Genomic DNA, 25,094 nt, shown 5'->3' with positions numbered 1-25,094 from the left:
TGGGTTAGAAGAGCAGAAAAACTTGACCCACAGAGTTAATAAGTAGTAACTTTGTAATTTGAACCTAGTTTATCTAATCCTTCAGTCTCCAGTTTTTCTAATACAACATTAATAACCTTTTATTTTTAGCTATCAGTATTAATATTACTCTGAACACTATTGCTCTGTTGTTTGAAAATACATGTATTTTAAATGATGATGCAACAACCATATTCAATACATACTGCTACTTCTCCATGAATTTCTATAAAATGAATTGGCTCTTGAAAAGAAGTTGTTTTGGCATTCCCTACTAAGTATCTGACTGCTCATTAAGAATGAAAATGTGTTTCACAGATGCTGGTCTTTGACCTTTCTATTTGTAGAGCATTTTACATTTATGGTTTCATTACCTCCTCCAAAGCTCTGACAATATTTGGCAAGTTGTACAAAATAGTAACTTGATCAGCTTGCTTTAAGGCCACCCAGCAAGTCAAGAGCAGACAAATAAGGCAAGATCCCAGATATTTTGACTCTCTTTTATTTCTATGTTATACAAAAATATTTCTATGACAAAAACGTTTTTCCTCAGAAATCTATTTAATATCTATATTTGATCAATTATTATTATCAATAAATTATATAATGAAAACTTAAGAAAATAAAAGTTTATAGTGTTAGAGGTTCTGTAACTAATTTTCTTCAGCTATTAATACCGGTAAGGTGGAGCTTTCCGAGTCATAGTTATAATATATTTGAAACTTGATTGATAAACAGCTGCCAGAAATGCTAGTTATAAGAGGAAATATTTTGTAACTTTTGTGCTAAATGTAATCTTTAGTACACATCTTAAATGAATATTTACTTTTTCTGAAAATTATGAAAAAAGTAAGAGGCTTATTAAATTAACTCCATAATTCATATGAGATAATTAGCATAACTGTGGCAATGAAGCTTTCCTCCCTCATGCTAAATCCATCCTAAAGATAATTGTAGAATAAAATTATAGAGCTTTACAAGCAAAGAAGCCCAATGAGATAATTGTTGTCCTTGGTGTGTATGTAATGAAGCTGAGGTCAAAAAGATTAAGTGACTTATTCAAGGTCACACAACTAACGGGTGAGTAGAATTTAGAGATCCTGACACACACTCCATAATCTTGTGTTTATGATCTATTTAATAGCTTTCTGTGCAAGCGCAGTAAATAGCTTAATCACTTGATCACAAGGGTACATTGATTCAACAAGTCAAATATGACACAGCTTAAAAGGTGCATGTTTATGAAAGATGTTTACCTTATCCTTGTTTACACAGGAAGGAACTTTGAGGAGTTAATTTCAAAACTGTAAGCTGTGTGAATCAACTTTGATGGAAAACAAATATAGTAAATCAAAACAACCTCTAAATATTCTAAGTAGATAAACAATAATATAACTTAGAAACATGCCATATTGTGTTTGCCGTTCAATGAAAGGAAAGTTAATTCAAAATCTTAATATCAAGTCAGCTTACAAAAAGATCAAGAAAGCAGAAATAAACCCAAGTAATTAAAAAAACCACTGTGATCATTATAAATAGAATTAAACTTTCTTTTTGTTTAACTCTTTTCTTAGAAAGTAGACAGGGAATAAAGTGAAAGATATCTGATCTATGGCAAAAGAGTTTCAGTATACACATTCCATACTTGGATTTTTAAAATATAAACAATAATATTAAAATGGACACTATACATTCAGAAACTAAACTTAGGTATTTGTACAATTTCACTAATATACATAAGAAATGTTTTTCATAGCAGATGCTTAAGGTATTAGAATCTTAAAGAAGAATATTTAATCATTGTGAATTTCTTGTCTGTGCTTTGAAAACAGACTCTGGAGTCATAATGAATGCACTGATTTTTTTCACATTTAGAATGAATTCATACATATTCCTTAGTAGATTTATATATTAGGTTTATAATATTTTATGTAGCATTTTTAAAATTTAAATTTGTATAGTAAGTTGTTGTATATTAAGATACAAGATAGAAGAAAATCTTAAGGAAACATAAAATATAAAAATATTCACATTTTACAAATAGAAGAGTCAAGAAGTGTTATCTATAGTTGATAGAAAAGGGAATAAATGAGTTTATTTTTTCAAGTAAGAAGTTTGAACTACTGACTAAGTAGAATGACAAAAAATACATAAGGGAAAAAGATAATGCAAGTGTGTAATAAATACATATTCTCTTCTACGACAGCATACAGACAACAGGTAATGTTTAACCTTTATAAATCAAGAAAGAAGAGCAGAGTATGTTATTCATAGATACGAAATTAGCCATCAAGAAAGAAAACCTACTTAAAAATACCTGCGAGCAAGAATGGATTAGTTCTTAAAAGTGGGCAAGAGATTTTTCTTTTATTTTATTTTGTAAATCATGTGTATAGGTTAATAAGTTTAGTTATAGATTCTCTCTTAAAATAACATTAAATATGATCATTAACTCTGGATTCATGTTGTCACTAAGTTTCTAATCTTTTATCAAACTATTCAAAATTATAGAATATATAGCCACTTTAAAGAATACTTAACAAATACATTGTTGCAAAAATAGCATGTGCATAGCTTAATTGGTAGATTGATAGTCTTCAATAATATCTCAAATTAGGTCAAAATAATTAATACCCTACCACGGTTATGAGGAGAAAACAGAAATAATGCAAACTTAGTAGGTTGTTGACTAAATTAAATTAAATCTCACTCTGACTTCTGTTAGAAAAGTCCTTCATAATTGAAAGATACTTTAAAACAAATTTTGAAATTAGTTGAAGATTATAACTCTATCTAAAGTTGACTAAAACGTCAGACATTTTGAAAAAATAGTTTTATATACTCTAATACTCATATCATAAATTTTTATTATTCACTGAATAATATTTAGTAACAGGAATAATGTTCTTCAAACCAGTGGGAACAAATGAGAACCATATATTCTAAGCAATTAAAATTAACCACATGTTATTTTAGTGCTATTAATGGTATAATAATATATGGTATACTATAAGTCATTTTACTCAGTATGTATATACATTTTAATGTATTTTTACAAAGTAAGAATTTTTAGTTTTGATTAACAATTTTAATAATAATATAAACTGGTAGAATACATTTTAAGCAAGATTTTAAAATTTGAAAGGATATTATATTATAAAAATGTCTTAGATTATTTAATAATTCTAATAATACATATGAATTATTGTATCCATAAAATGGCAATATAATCTTCATATAAATATTTATGTTCCATGTAAAATTTATTGTGCATATATCTGTCAAAAATATTTAAGCTGTATTTAGAGTCACTAAATCTTTATTCTAGTCTTTACTCAGCTCTGCCAGGAAGTGGTTGTGCAACAGTAGGTGAGTCTCACTACTCTGAGTTAGAGTCAAAATAAGGTTTGTAAAATTCTAAACAATGAATTATTTTTTACATTTTAAAGTTTTAAATGATCTCGTAGAAATGTCAAGTTATCCTTCAACTGAAAAATACAGTCTAAAACTATCTTACAGGCAAACCAGCCATATAAGCAACTAAATTACAAAAGTAAAACAAATGATTGGATTGCATTAGTTCTATTTACCAAACGATGATATTAGGTTACAGGTGCCTCTGTCAAATTATACAACTAACAACGATCATAAATATAATAGAAATGATTTGAATAGGAACAGTGTAAAACAATAGGAGTGGAGTAGGCTGAGTTGGGCTACAGAGATCGTACTTCAACATAAATGGACACCCACTACACAGATTCAATTAATCGTGATCATGTGAGAATGTGGGCCTGTGTGGCAGGTAGGCAATTTCTCTACAGAATACATAAATCTAATTTTATGTAAAATATACGATTTTTGAATGTAGGCAAATAACTTATATTGTGTGAGCCAAACAAACAAATTTCCTGGCCATATCTGCTCCATAGACAATATTTGCCCTGTGCTTTTCCTTTTAATAGTTAACAAGAAAGATTTTTTTTGATCCAATGTTACATAATGGGATAATTCATGAAAATATTTTAAAAGTTACTTAGTTAATTTTAGTGTTTAAATTAATTTTGTGGAGTATTCTATTTTAATATTAAGATTAAAGGAAGGTATTTTTTAACTTATGAAATGCCTTCTATTCAGATAATAGTTGGTTAAGCCATTACCAGGCATTTGCATTTACAATTACATTTTGTCCCAAAGATTTTCCCACACATCAGCCTCCAGAATGATTAGAAATCATATCATCTTTGGATGTTAAGTGGACAGAAAGTTAATTATAGTTGAGGAGGTAACCATGTTTTTAAAAAAAAGTCTATGGAGTATATGAAATGCGGCAGTGTAGCATAACAATGTATGATATATTTCCTATGATTCAATTTGAATGACATTTGAAGTAGAAAAAATTAATGGATGCTACAATGTATAGTGTTACAAAGCAGGAAATGTAATATTATAATATTATTCAACTTTCCAAAATAAGTGACTATAAGCACACGTACACACACACATTGCTCGTGGGGGATCTAACAAAATTAGAAACCAAGACCTTAATGACTTCCAATAACATTTATTCATTATACACTCAGTTTAACATCTGCATTTTGCAAGTATATGTGTGTTTTTGTGTCTTTGTGTGTGTGTGAAATGCACTGTACATATAGGGCCTATAATACTAGCTAGCACATAGTTTATTTTTTGGGTAAATGAATGACATTTATTATAATATAACATATTTGAGAGATATATTTTTGTCTCCTCTGTAAGCACAAGTGTAGAATAACAGTATTATAGAAATTGTTGGGAATTTGAGAACGAAAAAAAAAAAATAAAAAACCTTCCCCAGGCTTGAGCACTGTTGAAGGACAACAGAAAAGACAGTCTTACAGCCCCTCTGCATAGAAGGATCTGAAGGTGATGGGAGTGCACTATTTATATGAAAAGAGAGAGGTGAACCAAACAGGTCATGTGAATTATCTACACCACAGAAATAAAACAGATTTTCTATCAGTGAGCTTACTGTGTCTTCTATGTTTGTTTTGAACTAAAAGATTGAAAGAGTGCTGTGTTATTCAGGTTCAAACCCTTCACTGACCTCTCAACTTTTACAAGATGCCTTAACAATTTTAGACTTTTTAGTTATTGGTTCAAAGATAAAACATTATGGGTCTGCACAGGGTTTGCCCCCTCAGTTGCAAATAAATTGAAGCAAAACTAAATTCAATTTAATATTCCTCTGGCACAGCGAGTGATCGTTGAGATTGGCCATTTGCAGTTCAAAGAAACTGAACTGTGCTGTGCTATGCTTTTTGGATAAAACCTTTTCTAGACATATATATCCTACAAGATATTATTGTACCATGCTTAACTAATATTTTGGCTATGCCAATTAGGAAAATGATTATAACATTAACATGACTTTGATATTCATGAATGAAAATGTTTATTTTCAGTGCAATTTTTCAAATAAAATACGTTAACTCCTATAAAGCTGATGGTGTCTATGTTTTCACAGCTGTTCATGTTTCATTAAAATTACTAATCTTATCTGCATTTACAATGTCAAAAGTGCCATAAATGATCTGTTTTATCCTAAGTGAACTCTGAAAAAGTAAATAAATGCATTTTTTGATTAATTAAAAAGTTCAATATCTAATTAATAAACAAAAATACATACTTCTCTATAAGGATTCCATAGTGTAAAATGTATCTCTCTTGATTCATCCTTTTTTTTTGCTTTTGTCCCATATGGTGGATAATTGCCATATTGCTTATCACAAAACAGGCATCAGAGGCATCATAAAATTAATTTCATTCCAGGAAGTCCAAAAATTATATTCAGTTATTAATTACCCAATTCATGTGTACTAATACCTGGCAGAGATGTTGAATACCACTTTAGATCAACTCAACATGTATATATTATGGACCTATTATATATCTATTATAAACTATATATAATATAATTTATATGAACATATATGATACATAATTATATAAAACCAAATATTATATATAAAATTATAGTTGCTAGGGAATAAAGTCAAATTTTAGTAGATTCCTACTCTTCAGGGGCTTCAGTATAGTGAATAATCAGAATTTCTCACACCATAATCTTAAAACACCTCCATCAGTATTACCAAATAGTTCACTAAAAATGAAGATTTTTTGGCCCAACATTACAATTAGTGAATGAGAGTCCTGGGGACTGGAGTCACAAATCTACTAATTTAAAAAGCAAGCAATTAAAAAAACCACTGGCCTAGTCTAATTTCTTAATAATTATTTTTTTATTTTTAAATTTGTTTTATTTTTATTGGTACATAGGAGGTGTACATATTTATGGGGGACATGAGATATTTTGATGCAGGACATATAATGCATAATTATCACATTAGGGTAAATGAAGTATCTAACCCCTTAAGCATGCATCATATCTTTGTGTTAACAAACATTCCAATTATATACATTTAGTTATTATTAAATATGCAATAAATTGTTGTTGACTGTAGTGACCTTGTTATGATATCAAATACTAAGTCTTATTTTTCTTACTATATTTTTGTACCCATTAACTATTTTCTACACCACCCACCTACTCTGGAAACCATCATTCTACTCTCTATCTTCAGGAGTTCAATGTTTTAATTTTTAGGTTAACACAATATCCTCCAGTTCCATCTGTGTTATTGAAAGTGACAGTATCTCATTCTTTAATGGCTGAACAGTACTCCATTGTGTATATGTACTGTATTTTCTTTATACATTTCTGATGGACACTTAGATTGCTTCCAAATATTGGCTATTGTGAATAGTGCTGAAATGGACACAGGAGTGCAGATCTCTCTTAATATACTGATTTGCCTAATTTTGCATATATATCTAGCAAAGGCATTACTGAATTGTATGGTAGTTCTATTTCTAGATTTTTGTGAAACCTCCATACCATTTTGTATAGTAGTTGTACTATTTTACATTTCCACCAACAGTGTATGAGGGATCTCTTTTCTCCACATCCTCACTGGCATTCATTACTACCTGTTTTTTTAATGAAAGCCATTTTAACTGGTGTGAAATATCATTGTACTTTTGGTTTGCATTTCTCTCATGATCAATGATGTTGGCCACCTTTTTATATACATAGTTCTCATTTTTATTCTTATTTTGAGAAATGTGTATTCAATTCTTTGCCTATTTAAAAAGTTGATTATTAGAATCTGTCCTACTGAGTTGTTGAGCTTCTTATATATTTTGGTTATTGATCTCTTGTCAGATGGATAGTTTTCAAATATTTTCTTTCATTCTGTTTGTTGTCTCTTCACTTTGATGATGATTTCCTTTGCTGTGTAGAAGTTTTAACTTGATATGATCCCATTTGTCCATTTTTGCTTTGGTTGATGTGCTTGTGGGATATTCCTCAAGAAATCTTTGTTTAGAGCAACGTCTTCAGGTTACCTAAAGTTTTCTTTTAGTAGTCTTATAGTTTGAAGTATTAGATTTAAGTCTTTAATACATTTCGATTTGATTTTTGTATATGGCAAGAGATACAGGTCTAGATTTCTTCTTCTGCATATGATATCCAGTATTTTCAGCACCATTTATTGAAGAGACTGTCCTCTATCCAATGTATCTTCTTGGCACTTTTGTCAAAAATGAGTTCAAAGTACACGTATGGATTTATTTCTGGGTTCTCTATTTCATTTCACTTATCTGCATGTAAATCTTTATGCCAGTACCATGATGTTTTGGTTACTATAGCTCTGTAGTTTAATTTGAAGATAGGTAATGTGATTCCTCCAGTTTCTTTCCTTTTCCTCAGGATGTCTTTAGCTATTCTGGGTCTTTTGTGGTTCTGTATACATTTTATGATAATTTTTTCAATTTCTGTGAAGAAAGTCATTGTTATTTTGATAGGTATTACATTGAATCTGTAGATTGCTTTGGGTAGTATGGACATTTTAACATTTATTTTTCCAATTCATGAACATGTAGAAACTTTCCATTTTTTTGTCTGTGTCCTGTTCAATTTTGTGCATCAATGTTTTATGGTTTTCATTGTAGAGATCTTTAACTTCTTAGGTTAATTCCTAGGTATTTAATTTTTTATGTACTGTAAATGGGATCACTTTCTTGATTTCTTTTCAGATTGTTCACTGTTGGAATATAGAAATGCTAATAATTTTTGTATGTTAATTTTGTATCCTGCCACTTTACCAAATTTGTTTATCAATTTTAATAATTTTGGTAGAGTCTTCAGAATTTTAAATATAAAATCATATCATCTGCAAATAAAGATAGCGTGACTTCTGTCTTTCTAATTTGGATGTTCTTTATTGATTTATCTTGTCTGATTAGGACTTTCAGTACTATGTTTAATAACAGTAGTGAAAGTGGACATCCTTGTCATATTCCTGATCTTAGAGGAAAGGCTTTTAGTTCAGTATAATACTAGCTGTGGATGTATTGTATATAGCTTTAATTGTGTTGAGGTATTTTCCTTCTATACCCATTTTAAGATTTTTATTATGGAGCAATTTGAATTTTATCAATTAAATTTTTCAGCATCAATTGAAATGATCATATGGTTTTAATCCTTCATTCTGTTGATATGATGTATCACTTCTGTTTGCATATGTTGAACAATCCTTGTATCCCTGGGATAAATCCCACTTGGCCATTATAAATGATCTTTATAATGTGGTGTTGAATTAATATTTCATTACTTTGAGAGGATTTTTGCATCGATGTTCATCATTGATACTGGTCTGTCGTTTTTTTGTTTTGTTTTGTTTTGTTTTAATGTGTCCTTTTTTTTTTTTCTTTTAATCAGGGTAATACTAGCCTCATAGAAGTATTCTCTAATTTTTGGAATAGTTTGAGTAGGATTGATGTTCTTTAATTGTTTGGTGGAATTTAGCAGTGAATGCATTGGGTCCTGTGCTTTTCTTTTCTATGATAATTTTATTAAAGCTTTAATTTCATTACCTGTCATTGGTCTATTCAGTTTTGGATTTCTTCATGGCTCCATCCTGATAGACTTTATGTGTCTAGGTATTTATTCATTTCTTGCTCCAGGTTTTCCAATTTATTGTCATGTAGTTGCTCATAGTAGTCTCTAATAATCCTTTGGTTTTCTGCAATGTCAATTGTAATATCTCTATTTTTATTTCTGATTTTGTTTGTGTCTTTCTTTTTTTCTTAATAAGGCCAACTAAAGGGTTCTCAATTTTGTTTATCTTTCTAAAAATCTTTTTATTTTGTTGTTTTGTATTATTTTTTCATTGCAATTTTATTTACATCTTCTCTGATTTTCATTTGTTTTCTTCTACTAATTTGGGGTTTGGTTCGCTCTTGCTTTTCTAGTTCTGTAAGATGCACTGCTAGGTTGTTAATTTGAAGCTTATCTACTTTTTTCATGCAGGCTCTTGTTGCTGTAAACTTTCCTGTTAGTACTGTTATCTGTGTATCCCATAGGTTTGATATGTTGTGTTTCCAAGACCATTTTTTTTTTTTCAAGAAATTTTTAAATGTCTTCATGGACCCACTGGTCATTCAGGAACATATTATTTAATTTCCATGTGTTTGTATAATTTTCAACATTCCTCTTGTTATTGATTTTTGGTTCTATTCTATTTTGGTAAGAGAAGAAATTTGATATGATTTTAATTTTTGAATTTTTAAAAGACTTGTTTGGGGGCTTTACATATGGTCTATCTTTCAGAATGATCCATGTGCTAAGGAGAGGATTGTTTATTCTGCAGCAGTTGGATCTGCAGAGTTCCATAGATATCTCTTAGGTCTATTTGGTCTATTGTATAGATTAAGTGTGATGTTTGTTTTTTTGATTTTCTGTCTGGAAGATCAGTCTAAAGTTGTAAGTGGGTCGTTGAAGTCCCAATGTATTATTGTTTTCAGGTCTCTCTTTTTAGCTCCAATATATCTGGGTGCTCCAGAGTTGGATGCATATATATTTACAATTATTATATCTTCTTGCTGAATTGGCTCCTTTATCATCACATAATGACCTTCTTTGCCTCTTTCTACTGTTTTTGTCTTGAAATTTATTTTGACTGACATAAGTATAGCTACTCCTGCTCTTTTTCAGTGTCCATTGAGATGGAATATCTTTTTCCACCCCTTTATTTTCACTCTCTATGTGTCTTTTTAGGTGAAGTCTGTTTCCTATAGGCAGCAAATCATGGAGTCTTGTTTTTTAATTCATTTCATCCAATTAAAAACATCTTTTTTTTAACTATGTCTTTTGATTGGAGAGTTTAGTCCATTTACATTCCATGTTATTACTGATAAGTAAGGTCTTACTCCTGCCATTTTCTTACTTGTTTTCTGTTTCTTTTATTGTCTTCTCTTCCTTCCTTCATTCCTTGTTGTCTTTCTTTTTGTGAAAGTAATTTTCTCTGGTGGTATGTTTGAATTTTCTGCTTCTTAATTTTTGTGTTTCTGTTGCAGGTTTTTTGATTTGAGGTTACCATGAGGCTTGCAAATACATGCTATCTTATAATTTATTATTTCAAATTGGTGAAAATTCTGATTATAAAAACAAACAACCAAAGAGAGAACTAATAAAAACTCTACACATTAACTTCCTCCCCTACCCTTTTAATTATTTTTCTGGTTTCTATTTTTATTATACTGTCTATATCTTGAAAAGTTGTTGTAGTTAGTTTTGATAGGTTCATCTTGTAGTCTTTCCATTCAAGATATGATTAGTTTACATACCACAATTACAGTGTTATGATGTTCTGTGTTTCTCTGTGTAATTACTCTCACCAGTAAGTTTTGTACCTTGAGATGATTTTTCTGTTACGTATTATTGTACTTGTATTTCAAACTCTTTAGCACTTATTGTAGGAAAGTTCTGGTGTTGATGAAATCACTCAGTTTCTGTTTATCTGGGAAAGTCTTAATTTCTCTTTTGTGTTTAAGAAATACTTTCACTGGATATACTACTCTACGATAAGTTTATTTCCTCAACACTTTAAATATGTCATGCCACTTACTCTCTCCTGGCCTGTGGGGATTCCACTAAAAAGTTTCTTGCTAGACGTATTGGAGTTCCATTTGTTATTTCTTTTCTATTGCTTTTTAAAGGATACTTTATTTTTAACCTTCAGGAGTTTGGTTATTAAATGCCTCGAGGTAGTCTTCTTTGCATTAAATCTACTTGGTGTTCTCTTTCTTGTACTTGAATATTCATATATTTCCCTAGATTTGGAAAGTTCTCTGTTGTTATCCCTTTGAGTATACTTTCTTCCCCAGTCTCTCTGTCTACCTTCTCTGTAAGGTCAAGGATTCTTAGATTTGCCCTTTTAAGACTATTTTCTAGACCTTCTACTTGTGTTTTATTCTTTTTAATTTTGTCTTTTCTGACTTTGTATTTTCATTTTTTTCTCACCTTTGAATTTTTTTAAAAATTATACTTTAAGTTCTGGGGTACATATGCACAACGTGGAGGTTTGTTACATAGGTATACATTTGTCATGCTGGTTTATTGCACCCATCAACTCATCATTTACATTAATATTTCTCCTAATGCTATCCCTCCTCCAGCCTCCCACCCCTCAACAGGCCCTGGTGTGTGATGTTCCCCTCCCTATGTCCATGTGTTCTCATTGTTCAACTCCCACTTATGAGTGAGAACATGGGGTGTCTGGTTTTCTGTCCTTGTGATAGTTTGCTGAGAATGGTGGTTTCCAGCTTCATCCATGTCCCTGCAAAGGACATGAACTTATTCTTTTTTATGGCTACATAGTATTCCATGGTATATATGTGCCACATTTTCTTTATCCAGTCTATTATTGATGGACATTTGGGTTGGTTCCAAGTCTTTGCTATTGTGAATAGTGCCACAATAAACATATGCGTGCGTGTGTCTTCATAGTAGCATAATGTATTACCCTTTGGGTATATACCCAGTAATGGGATTGCTGGATCAAATGGTGTTTTTAGTCCTAGATCCTTGAAGAATTGCCACACTGTCTTCCACAATGGTTGAATTAATTTACACTCCCAACAGTGTAAAAGTGTTCCTATTTCTCCACATCCTCTTCAGCATCTGTTGTTTCCTGACATTTTAATGATTGCCATTCTAACCGGCATGAGATGGTATCTTAATATGGTTTTGATTTGCATTTCTCTAATGACCAGTGATGATGAGATTTTTTTCATGTTTGTTCGCCACATAAATGTCATCTTTTGAGAAGTATCTGTTCATATTATTTGCCCACTTTTTGATGAGGTTGTTTTTCTCTTGTGAATTTAAGTTCTTTGTAGGTTCTGGATATTAGCCCTTTGTCAGATGGATAGATTGCAAAAGTTTTCTCCCATTCTATAAGGGAATTGATAGTTGTGATCTAAATCTTTGATCATTGCAGCCGTATCTGCATTAGTGGGCACTTAAATCCCAGTATTGCTCTGACTCTTGCAGACTCACTTTGGTGGTCTCAGGTAAGATCTGGGAGAATTCCCTGGATTACCAGGGAGAGACTTATATTCTTTCTCCTTATTTTTCCTCAAACAATCAGAGTTTCTCTCTGTGCCGATCTGTCTGGAGTTGGGGGATAGGTGACACAAGTACCCCTGTGGCCACCACTGCTCGGACAGCACTTGGTTAGGCCCAAAGCCAGCATAGCACTAGATCTTACCCAAGGCCTGAGTAACCATTGCCTGGCTACTGCTGATGTTCACTCAGGTCCAAGGACTCTTCAGTCAGCAAGTGGCAAAGCAGTCAGTATTGTGTCCTTTCCTTCAAGGCAGCAAACTCTCCCAACCCAGCCCCAGGCCTAATTCCTTCATTTTAAGAGTTTTAAGGTAAATAAATTTATTTACAAAGAGTTTATCTTGGCTAACCTATGCAATCACTTCACGACTAAGTTATTAAGCTGTTAAATTGAGCATATGACTCTCTGTTCTTTCTGCTCCAAACACTCACTCCAACCCCCACATGTATAGAAGCAAATGCAGCCTTCAGTATAATCCCAGGGCATTGTACCACTGCAGTAGCAGCAGGAATTTTATCTTACTTGAATGCCTAATTCGAGGTCTTTTTCTTATGTTACACACAGAATTTTTTTAACGACTTTCTGGTAGAGTATGGTAGATAACCACATTGAAACATCTGATTTAGTGGGACATCCCATAATTCTGTAAGTTTTCATTTATTTTAAGGGTTTTAAAATTGAGTAATATACATGAACTTAGAGAAACTCCAGTTCACAGTTCTTATCATTGTGAAGCTTGCCTTTTTGCATGAGATTACTTATATTTAAAATTTAACGTGAGCTCTTTTACAATGAAGAATCTTTCAGTGTCTTTACTTCTGGATAGTTCATTCCCAGAAAAATAACAAAGTAATAAAAAAAGAGAGAAATAAAATAAATAAATGAATAGAATTCTGTTTCCAACTACTATTTTAAAAACTACAGGATAATTTTTCTCTGATACTAACTATGAGGAAGATGGAATCATCAATAAAGTTAATTTTTCTTGTCAAAAAGCTGAAATTGCAAGGCAACCAAGGTAGCTGATATCCAAAAACTGACAAAATCCTGTTAGGAAAGATGATATGTTTATAAACTGATAAATAAAAACTTAAGCCTATTTATATTTTAAATAGTTTATTTGAGCTTTCAAGGATTCATGAATGGGGCATCACCAGACTGCAAGTGAATAACACTCCACATGGACGAATAAGAGAAGAAATTGGTACCACTTGGTTGTAAAAGCAAGACAAAGGAAACAATTTTGGTTACAGTAGAAAGTCTCTAATTAGTGATGGTTAGTTGGTAGTTTCTGGTTAGTACAGTTTTTTGTTTCAGTTTACTGTTTTACATTAGACTGTGGTTTGTTCATGTAGGAATTGCTCGCATAGAAAGTTCCAGAGCTACTAACAATTTTAAAAATAATTAAAGGAAATGAACAGATTCTCTAAGGAATATGAGATTATGTAAAATGTCCAAACCTAAGAATCATAGGTGTTCTTAAATGAGAAGAAAAAGCAAACGTTTAGAAAACCTATTTGAAGCAGTAACTGAGGAAGACATTCCTGGTCATGCTAGAAATTTAGAAATCCAAATACAGGAAGCTCAAAGAACTCCTAGGAGATTAATTGCAGAAAAAGGACATAAAAAAGAAAATAGTCATCATTCTCTTAGAATTATTTTCTTCATGTCAACTTTATATGATGACATTACATTAAGTTAACATAAAGAAAAAATTCTAAGAGCAGTGAAGTAAAAGCATTGGATAACTTATAAAGGAAAATCAATTAGACTAGCAGATGCCTTCTCACCAGAAATTGTACAAGCCAGAGGGATTAGGGTCCTATATTTAGTCTCCTCAATCAGAATAACCATCGGCCCAAAATTTTGTATCTAGAAATATTTCTTAAATGAAGGAGAAATAAAATCTTTCTCAGACAAGCAAATGCTGAGGAAATTTTTCACCACTAGACCAGCCCTACAAGAAATGCTAAAAGGAAGTCTAAATATGGAAACAAATAGCTGATACATACCAGTATAGACTTGAAAGCATAAAACTCACAGGACTTATAAAAGGAACACAATGAAGAAAACAAAACGACTAGGTAGCAATCAAAACAACTAAGGAACAATCAAAGCAAACAAAACCAAAAAGGCAACAATCAAAACAACTAGGTAACAATCAAGGTGATGACTGAGCTAGTACCTCACATATCAATATTAGTGTCAAAAGTAAATGATCTAAATGCCCCGCTTAAATTAGTTTATCTTAAAGTCAGATAAAACAGACTTTAAAACAAAAACAGTACAAAAAGACAAAAAAGGTCATGATATAAGGATAAAAATATCAGTTCAACAAGAAGATAGAATCTTAAATACATAATGCACCTAACTCTTGAGTTCCCAGATTTATAAACAAATACTAGTAGTCTTAAGAGATAGACAGGAACACAACAATATTGGGTGACTTTAATACTTCACTGACAACACTAAAAAGATTGAGACAGAAAGTCAACGAAGAAACACCAGACTTAGCATGGACTCTTGAGCAAATCTAATAGACATTTACAGAATATTCTACTCTAAAATTGTAGAATATCCTTTCTTCCCATCAGCACATGGAACATTTTCCAAGATAGCCCATAGTGTAGGCCATAAAGCAAGTCTCAATAAATTGTAAAAAAATCAAAATTACATCAAATATCCTCTCAGACCACAGTGGAATAAATTTAGAAATCAGTTTCAAGGGGAACCCTCATAAGCATAAAAATTCATGGAAATTAAACAATCTGTTACTAAATGATCTTTCTGTCAGCAATAACATCAAGATGGAAATTTAAAAATTTTTCAAAATGAATAATAACAGTGACACAAATTATCACAACCTCTGGGGTCCAGCAAAAGCGGGGCTAGGAGGAAAGTTTATAGGCTAAATGTCTACATAAAAAAGACAGAAAACCTGGGTTGGGTGACTTACTTTTATAATCCCAGTATTTTGGAAGACCAGGATGGGAGGATCACTTAAGCCCAGGAATTTGAGACCAGTCTGGGCCAAATAACAAGACCCTTTCTCTACAAAAATAAAATAAAATAAAAATTAGCCAGACGTCATGGCACATACCTGTAGGCCCAGCTATTCAGAAGGCTGGGGCAAGAGTATGTCTTGAGCACAGGAGTTTGATGCTGGAGTGAGCCATGGATTCACCATTGCACTCCATCCCAGGGGACAGAGTGAGACCCCACCTCATAACAATAAAATAAAATAAAATGACAGAATGATTACAATTTGAGAACATAATGTCACACCTCAAGGAACTAGAGAAACAAAAACAAACCAAAACCCAAACTAGAAGAAGAAAAGAAATAACAAAGATCAGAGCAGAACTAAATGAAATTCAAACAAACAGCAAAAATACAAAGGATCAATGAAATAAAAAGTTAGTGTTTTGAAAAGGTACACAAAATTGATAGACCACTAGCTGGATCAACCAAGAAATGAAGATGGAGATATTACAATTGATATCACAGAAATACAAAAGTTCAAGACCACTTGGAACACCTCCATGCACACCAACTGGAAAATCTAGAGGAAATTGATACATTTCTGGAAACACACATTTAGAATTTGTTTTTAACAGAACTGTTTCACTTTTAGCATAGCATAAAAGGAAGTGGCTGATCTAAAAGCTAATCACAAAGAGTAAACTGAAATTTTAACAAATGAATACAGACCACAAATGCAACAGCATATCAGTTTAGAGCAGTGTTTCTTAACAAGTATTATTGATTTGGGGCTAGATGATTCTGTGTTGTGGAGTGCTGTCTTGCACAGTATTTTTAATGAAACAATGGTAATGAAAAAGGTAGAACCAAATGTTCATTAAAAATAAATGGTGGTCAGGCACAGTGGCTCATGCCTTTAATCCTAGCACTTTGGAAAGCCAAGGCAGGATGATCTCTTGAGTCCAGGAGTTTATATCCAGATTTGGCAGCATAGGGAAACTTGTCCTTACAAAAAAAAAAAAAAAAAAAAAATAGCCAGGTGTGATGGTGCTTACCTGTGGTCAGGACATCAAGGCTGCAGTGAGCCATTATTGCACCACTGAACTCCAGACTGGGTGACAGAGTGAAATCCTGTCTCCAAAAAAAAAAAAAAAAAAAAAAAAAAAAGTTAAAGGCCTAAAAATTTACATTCAAATGCAGATATTATCAACTGAATAATGAAGATTCAACACTTTCTCCATAAGAAAATAGAAAAAAAATTAAATCTAAAGCAAGTGGATGGCAGAAAAAATAAATATAAGAGCAGAAATTAATAAAGTTAAAAACAGAAAAAATTTAAGAAAAATCAATGAGCCAATATTTGCTTTTAAAAACACAATAACATTTATAAATAGCTAGGACAAACCTCCATCATATATATATATAGACATATACACACACATAGTGACATAAATTGCAAATGTCAGAAATGAAAAATCCTAAAGCTACTAAAGGAAAATATATGATGAATAATTTGACCTCAATAAATTTACCAAATTAGATAAAATTGGCAAATTCTATAAAGGTCTAAAATAACAAACCAGGAAGCATTAACAACTCTTTAAATATTAAGTAAATTAAATGTATTATTAAATCTCTCCCGAAAAGAAAGCCCCAGGTGATTTAACTCATGAAGTCTATAGAACATTTGAGAAATAACTAATCCTAATTCTAGGTACCATCTACAGTTCTAGTTCATTTCATGAGGCCAGCATTAGCTTGATATCAATGACAGAAGAAAAAGAAACTATGGACCAACATCCTTCAAAAATATGACTACACAATTTAAAAATCAATATTAGTAGATATTACCTAACAGTGTATTAAAAAGGTAATAAATCTTGACAGCATGGAATTTATTTCAGGGATGAAAAATTAATTTAACAGTTAAAAATTGATTGATGTGAATCATCCTGTCAACAGTCTAAAAAATAAACAATGATCTCACCATATGCAGACAAATGCTTGACAAAATTCAACATATCTACATGAAATAAATTTTCAGCCAACTAGTAATAGAATGTAACTTTCTCAACCTAATAAAGGTAATCTATGTGAAACACACTGATTGACCTTAATGGTGAATGACTGAATTCTTCTCCTTTAAAATCTCAAAGAAAGCAATGATGTTCACTTTCTCTATTTTTACTTAACATTCTACTGAAAGTCAGTGAAATACAGTAAGAAAAATAAATAAAATGCATTAATATAAAAACCAAGAAATAGCACTGTGATATGTGTGTACATGCGTATGAAGACACGAAAAACCACATTGAAACCCCTAAATCTTGAAAATAACCCAGCTTTGAATAGTAATATATGATTTGATTCAGGTTTCGGGATAAAACATCAATAAAAAATCAAATGTGTATCTAGATATTAGCAATAACAGTTGAAAAGTGACAGAAATAAAACCCAATACCATTGATAATAACAATGAGAAAATATGCTTAGTTATAAAACTAAAGGCAATATGTGAAAGAATTACATCCTTAAAACTACTAAATATGGATGAAAATGATTAAAATTTTTTGACATATGTAGATAAATATAGAATGAGTTTATGGACTGGACAACTCAGTATTGTTAAGGTAGCAATTTTCCCAATTGCTGCATAGATTCAGTGAAATCACAATCAAAATATGGGGAGCATTTTTGAACACATTGATAAGCTGATTTGATATTTTATATTGACAGCTAGAGGACCTACATTAACCAAACAACATTAAAATAAACTTATATGCCTATAATAACAAAGTAGCAAATAATTGGCAAAGATATAGACATGTGGATCAATGAAACAAAATAGGGAATATACCAACACATACATATTCAATTGATCTTTACAAAATTAAATGTCCTAAGGTAATTCATTGGTAAAAATTGAGTCTTTTCAACAAATCGTGCTAGATCAACTAAATATTAACCTTGACTTATATTTTGCACCATATATAATATTAAATTTTAGGTGGATAATTGACCTAAATGTAAAATCTTAAACTATAACATTTCTTTAAAAAATTATTTTAAGAAAATTGTAACATTTGTATAGGAAATTATTTTGTGAACATGAGACAAAAAAAAATAAAAAGAGAAAAATTAATAAATTAAACTGTCGAAATTTAATGCTTCTGTTCTTCAAATATATAAGAAAGACAAGTTATGGAATGGGAGAAAATTATTGCTGAAAACATGTTTATAGAGAATTTTTATCTGGAAAATATGATAAGTATTTACAACGTAATTAAAGACAATCTTATTAAAAAGTAGATAACAGACTTGAATAGACATCTATCAAAGATGAGATGATTGACAAATAAGAACAAAAACGTCTTTTCAACATCATTAGTTATTTGAGAAATGCAAATTAAAATCAAAATGATATATTAAAACATGTCTACTAGAATGGCTAATATGTGAGAAAACAAAAAGTAAGGATTCAGGTCAGTACAAATACTGTACACTGGTGAAAATACAAAGTGGTATAACCATTATGGAAAAGGGGTTGACAGTGTCTTATGAATTTATATGTACGGTAAGCCACTGAAATACTACTTTCATTTATTTAAAAAAGAGAAAGGAAAACATATGTTCGCATAAAACTAGTACGTGAACATTTGTAAGAGCTTCATTCACAGTTATGTTAAACTAAAAACAACCCAAATAGTCATCAACTTATTGGTTGAAAAAGTATTGGATTTAAAAACATCGTGGTCTATGCATACTAACTACTACTCAGAAATAACATACCATATCACTGGTATGTGCAGCAGCAGGGCTAAATCTCAAGAACACCTTGCTAAATGGGATAAGCTAGACACAAAATATCTACACGCTGCATATTTCTATGGTTTTCTGGAAATAGGAAAACATGGGAACAGAAATGAGGACAATAATAGCCAGAGCCTGATTTTGCGATGAGTGGGTGTGGAGAGAGGGTCTATTGCCACGTGGCACAGGAAACTTTTGAGATGATAAAAATGTTGTATATCTCAGTTCAGATGGTGGTTACACCACTTTCAAATGTGTCAGAACACATTAAACTGTATACTAAGAAACAGTTTTATTGTATGAAAATTAACCTTAGTAAGCCTGAATAAAAGTAAACAGAGTGTCCTTAGAGAGTGAAAAGTTTTATATATGACCAACTAATCCTAAGGAAAGTATGGAAATAAACCCCATCAGAAAGTGGGAGAAGGATATGAACAGACATTTCTCAAAAGAAGACATTCATGCAGCCAACAGACACACAAAAAAATGCTCATCATCACTGGCCATCAGAGAAATGCAAATCAAAACCACAATGAGATACCATCTCACACCAGTTAGAATGGCAATCATTAAAAGGTCAGGAAACAATAGGTGCTGGAGAGCATGTGGAGAAATAGGAACACTTTTACACTGTTGGTGGGATTGTAAACTAATTCAACCATTGTGGAAGACAGTGTGGCGATTCCTCAAGGATCTAGAACTAGAAATACCATTGACCCAGCCATCCCATTACTGGGTATATACCCAAAGGATTATAAATCATGCTGCTATAAAGACGCATGCACACGTATGTTTATTGCAGCACTGTTCACAATAGCAAAGACTTGGAACCAACCCAAATGTCCATCAATAATAGACTGGATTAAGAAAATGTGGCACATAGTATACCATGGAATACTATGCAGCCATAAAAAAGGATGAGTTCGTGTCCTTTGTAGGGACATGGATGAAGCTGGAAACCACCATTCTCATCAGACTGTCACAAGGACAAAAAACCAAACACTGCATGTTCTCACTCATAGGTGGGAACTGAACAGTGAGAACACTTGGACACAGGAAGGGGAACATCACACACCGGGGCCTGTCATGGGGTGGGGGGAGGGGGGAGGGATAGCATTAGGAGATATACCTAATGTAAATGACGAGTTAATGGGTGCAGCACACCAATATGGCTCATGTTTACATATGTAACAAACCTGCACGTTGTGCACATGTACCCTAGAACTTAAAGTATAATAAAATAAATAGATAAATAAATAAGTCACATGGTCTTATAACAAAATTACAAGGTTAAACAATCTTGTAACTTTGACTTAAGCATAAATGCCACACTTAAATTGAAACCATTTATATATAAAGAAGTAGAAAATCATTTTATCTTCCCAGTCAAGAAATGTGGCATAGATAGCTCCAGAAAACAATTTTCTTTTCTTATATACTTTGTTTAAGCTAAACAATTAACATGTTCATCAAACATTAAACAAAATAATGTAAAGTAAAAATGAAATCCTTCCCAAATCCTTTTAAAATAACCTCCTTACTACCACTCCTTTCAGATGTTCATTGTGGAGATATATAAACAGCTATTTTGAACAACTAGCATCATGCCTTCTGTCAATAGGAATAAATTAAGTTGATCATGTTAGATGTATTCTGTAAAGTTAACTTGCTAAATTTAATGTTTTCAGATAAATCTGGTAAACTTGTTAAACGCACCTATACCCAACAACCTAAAGGGATAAAGAGTGACTTGGCAGAATTAGACATCCATCTATGACTACTCAGAGTAGATATTCAGGCTCTCCAGGTATCACTCTTCTGTAGCAACATCTTTCATACCTAGTAGATTATCATTCCTGTGGGAAGCAGGTTCACTTTGCACTGGTTACCAACTTGTCTGAGTCTGATGCAACAGAACACCTACACCCACAGCAAGTTACACGAGGTGGATTTATTACTGACATCCAGGCAACGTGAAACAGCAGAAGCCTAGGATTCATTGTGAGACAGTGCCCTAAGGATCAAGAAAGCTGCCCAAGTGAAAGCAGTTTCTAGTGTGTGTGTCCCATTGGAGAAACCCCAGAATTCAATCCACCCTGGGTTTTTTGTTTGTTTGTTTGTTTCTTTTTCTTTTCCCCACATGAAACTCTGGGGTAAAGTGACAGAGGACATCCTCTTTTGGGGAAGAGGGAGGGGAACAAAGCCTGAGCGGTTCAGGCCAACTCCCTCTTATATTAAGATGTTACATTCCCAGTTTACAGTTATTCTTGAGAACTACAAATGAGAAATGGGGGAGAACTAGGTTGGTAGAAGCCTGCCTGGAGAACGGTCCTGCACAAATGCACATTTAAGCTTAATTTATTGCATGTAATCTATGAGCCTGGCATTACTTGTACATTAAAATAATGGCCCTCAGAGTTAACCACTATTAGAATTTAGAATGCAGGATTTTTTTTCAGATTAAAAAATCTGAAATATTTGAATAAACAAAGCTAAAAGTAATGTTAAATCTATATTCTTGGAAAAAATAATCACTAACATGCACATTCAAATGCTACTGGGGAAAAAAGGCACTTCCGTTTTTTTTTTTTTAAGATTGAGAAAGTGATTTTTCTTTATGTATGGAGATTGTGTTCCTATAAAACTAAAATTGTAAAAAATAATCCAAATTTTCACTTATCTTAAAGTTTAAAATTGACCACAATATTTTGCCAAATAATTATTATCTAAAGCTAAGTAATAGGTATTTGACTTTAAAATATTTGCTATTTTCAATGATGATTATATGCATTAGATATATGGAAACTCACTATATCTAAATATTGAATGTACTTCTAAATTATATATTTTATAATTCCTGTATCGGGAGTAATTCTATCTGTAAGATAGTGTATTTATATATCTGCTTTAATTATAGATTGATTTTTTACCACATTCTCAGTAACATTTCAGCAACACTGTAGCAAGTAATATTTCATCTGATGTCAGAGAAATTAATACATTCACTTCCATATATGCATCTAAGCAGATGCCCTATTTTTCACTCAGCCTTCTGAAACCATGGCTTTAGTTTCTTATTATGCCAGTGAAAGCCCTCCAGTCATAGGCCGCCCTGCAACTGGAGCTAGGTATCATAGTCTTCTTTGGCTCTAGGAAGGTTCAGATGCATGCTTTGCTTACCAGAGGCTATTATAAAGCCAGACCTGTTGCAAACACCCTATGCAACTATTTCTACTCTACTGTTTCCACACCATTTATAGTGAGAAAGATGATCTGAAAAGTATCAACACTTTTAAGAATTCCCTGCCAAGAATGGGTACATGTCTTTTCTCCTAGGGTCTTAACTTACTTGGAGATACTACAGCCTCAATTTTGGATTTTGAACAGAGGACAAAGAAGGGTACAGGTTCATGCCATTAACATCTAATACTCATGTTGCATTTCTTTCTAATCTTTTCTTTACAGAATAGTGGTAGAGGTAGAGGCTTCGGTGGTAGCTCCTTCTGCCTGATCTTGTCTTCTACATATTTCATGCTTATTTTGTTTCATTTTTTGTTTGTTTTCTTTTTGGGAAAGTGATTTTTTTCAAACATAAATTATGAATTTGGCATTTTGCTCAAACACTTACTCTAGGACCATCCTCTCCCAGTGTGGACAATGCCAGACTCATGTCTTCATAAGCCAAAGTAAGAAAACAGCACAGAGTTATAGTATGAAAATTGGAAATGGAATTAACAGCATTGGCAAATATAAATACTTTAAATATCATCCCACCATATATTCTTATTTTCTTATAAATTTTTGTGGAACTCATTATTGATATTGTCCTTATAAGCTTTCCACTTCATGTTTTATGTCAAGTACACTTTTTTGGTGTATGCTAGTTCATTACCCATTGTATTTTTATTAAGCCATGAAACTAAAATTATAACATTTCATTTGTATAAAAATGCATGTTCTCGAAAATATAATGGAACTCTAAATACATCTGGAAATAGTATTTTTATTTTGTGTAAAAATAGCTTTAATCTAACACTCCCCAGGATGAAGGATTTAAATCAGATACATAAGAAAATAGTAAAATGGGATTGAACACTGCCTATATGTTCCATAAACTGTTTTCTCATTAGTCTTTCAAAATGTCAGACATGCAAAAGTACTCCCATGTTGTACTCAAGTTCACTCTACCAGAGACTGTATGCCTCCTATTATGTTTATTGTAAGGTTTGGCATTGAGAATTAGAGAAAAAGGTGAAACAGGCAAATCGCAGGAAAATAATACTTTTTTGTGTTAAACAATAATTAAATCACTAGGGATGAGATTAACTAACAGCATGAAAACCTCCCAAAAGGAGCTTGCCTAAAATGGATTTGGAAACATTCAAGGTGCTTCCCTGGATGCTATTATGAAGTAGTCAAATTAAAATAAGTCAGTATTTTGGAAAACAAGTTGTCAGATATGTTATTAAATAAAACTTAAATTATGTAGCATAATTTTGTGATGACAAATGCAACAGTCTGTAGCTATTGCAGCTGTAGGAAAACTTATGATTTCCAGACCAATAAGATTTCTCAGACATAGTAAACAGAATTACCATTAACTATCCCAAAATTTAGAGAAAGGAAACCAAGGAGGGTCTCAGAATTACATAATAGATAGTAAATAGTTATAAGTTTATGAAATCACCACAGTTTCCCTAATCAATAGTAGATTTTTGAAAGTGTTTTGATTTATTCTTTCAGAAATTCCCTTTTTTAGCATTGGTTTACTGTATCACATTAATCTTGGTAAGAATGTAATGAGTCTACAAATTAAGGAAAAAATTGAAAATAATAAATTAGTTGTCTGAATAATAGTAACATTCATATACATTATCCTAGTGCTTTATTGACATTAAACAATTTTGTCATGTTTGTTTGTTATTTATATTGGTCTTTTTCTAGCATATGGGAGAGCTAATAAAATGTTTGGGTATACCAACTTATTGTGCTAGAGATACCAAACTTAGACATTAGAACTCATAACCGTGAAAATAATTGCAAAGTGATTCTGTGATATGTTAGTGGGTATATTTATGGATTCATATCACCTGAAGGTAAATGAACTATAGTAAAATGTTTAAATTAATTAAAGAAAGTAATGTGCATTTGTTACTTTGGTCAGCATTTTTGTTGTTACTTTAGAGAGACTTCCCTTATAAGAAATTCTACGTATATAAAGATCTGTATAACATATATGTATAGTTATACACAGACACAAGTGTATATATATACATACGTTTGGACATTTATGTACATACATTTATATACAATATATGTAAGAAAATATACATATTTGTAAGATAAATAATGTTTATATATAATATTAATAAGATTTATATGAATATATATCAGATATATAATATTTGTATATTTCTATTTATATATCTATTAAATATATATCCCCCCAGGACTAATTTAGTGATACCACACAAACAAATGTGCCTAATATATATTTATTTTATATATTATATACATTTTATATATAAATAGAATATATATACTTATACATAGTATATTAAATATATATATATAATGTGTGCATGAATGTATGATATGAGTACAAATTGGTACAAACAGGCAAATAGTTGAAGAGACAACAACAATTTCTCTTTTTGTAAAGTGTTTATTTAAAATTTACTTTGTAGTAAAAGCACATAGTCTTTGATTTGAAGAGGTTTCCTTTTGAAGGTGACAAGCTAACTTTCACTAAAACATTAATCCTCTGGCTAT

The sequence above is a fragment of the Macaca fascicularis genome, chromosome 6, assembly GCF_037993035.2.
Source record: "Macaca fascicularis isolate 582-1 chromosome 6, T2T-MFA8v1.1".
NCBI classification, from domain to species: Eukaryota; Metazoa; Chordata; class Mammalia; order Primates; family Cercopithecidae; genus Macaca; species Macaca fascicularis.
The sequence above is the reverse complement of the archived record's forward strand: the minus strand, read 5'-3'. Positions refer to the sequence as shown.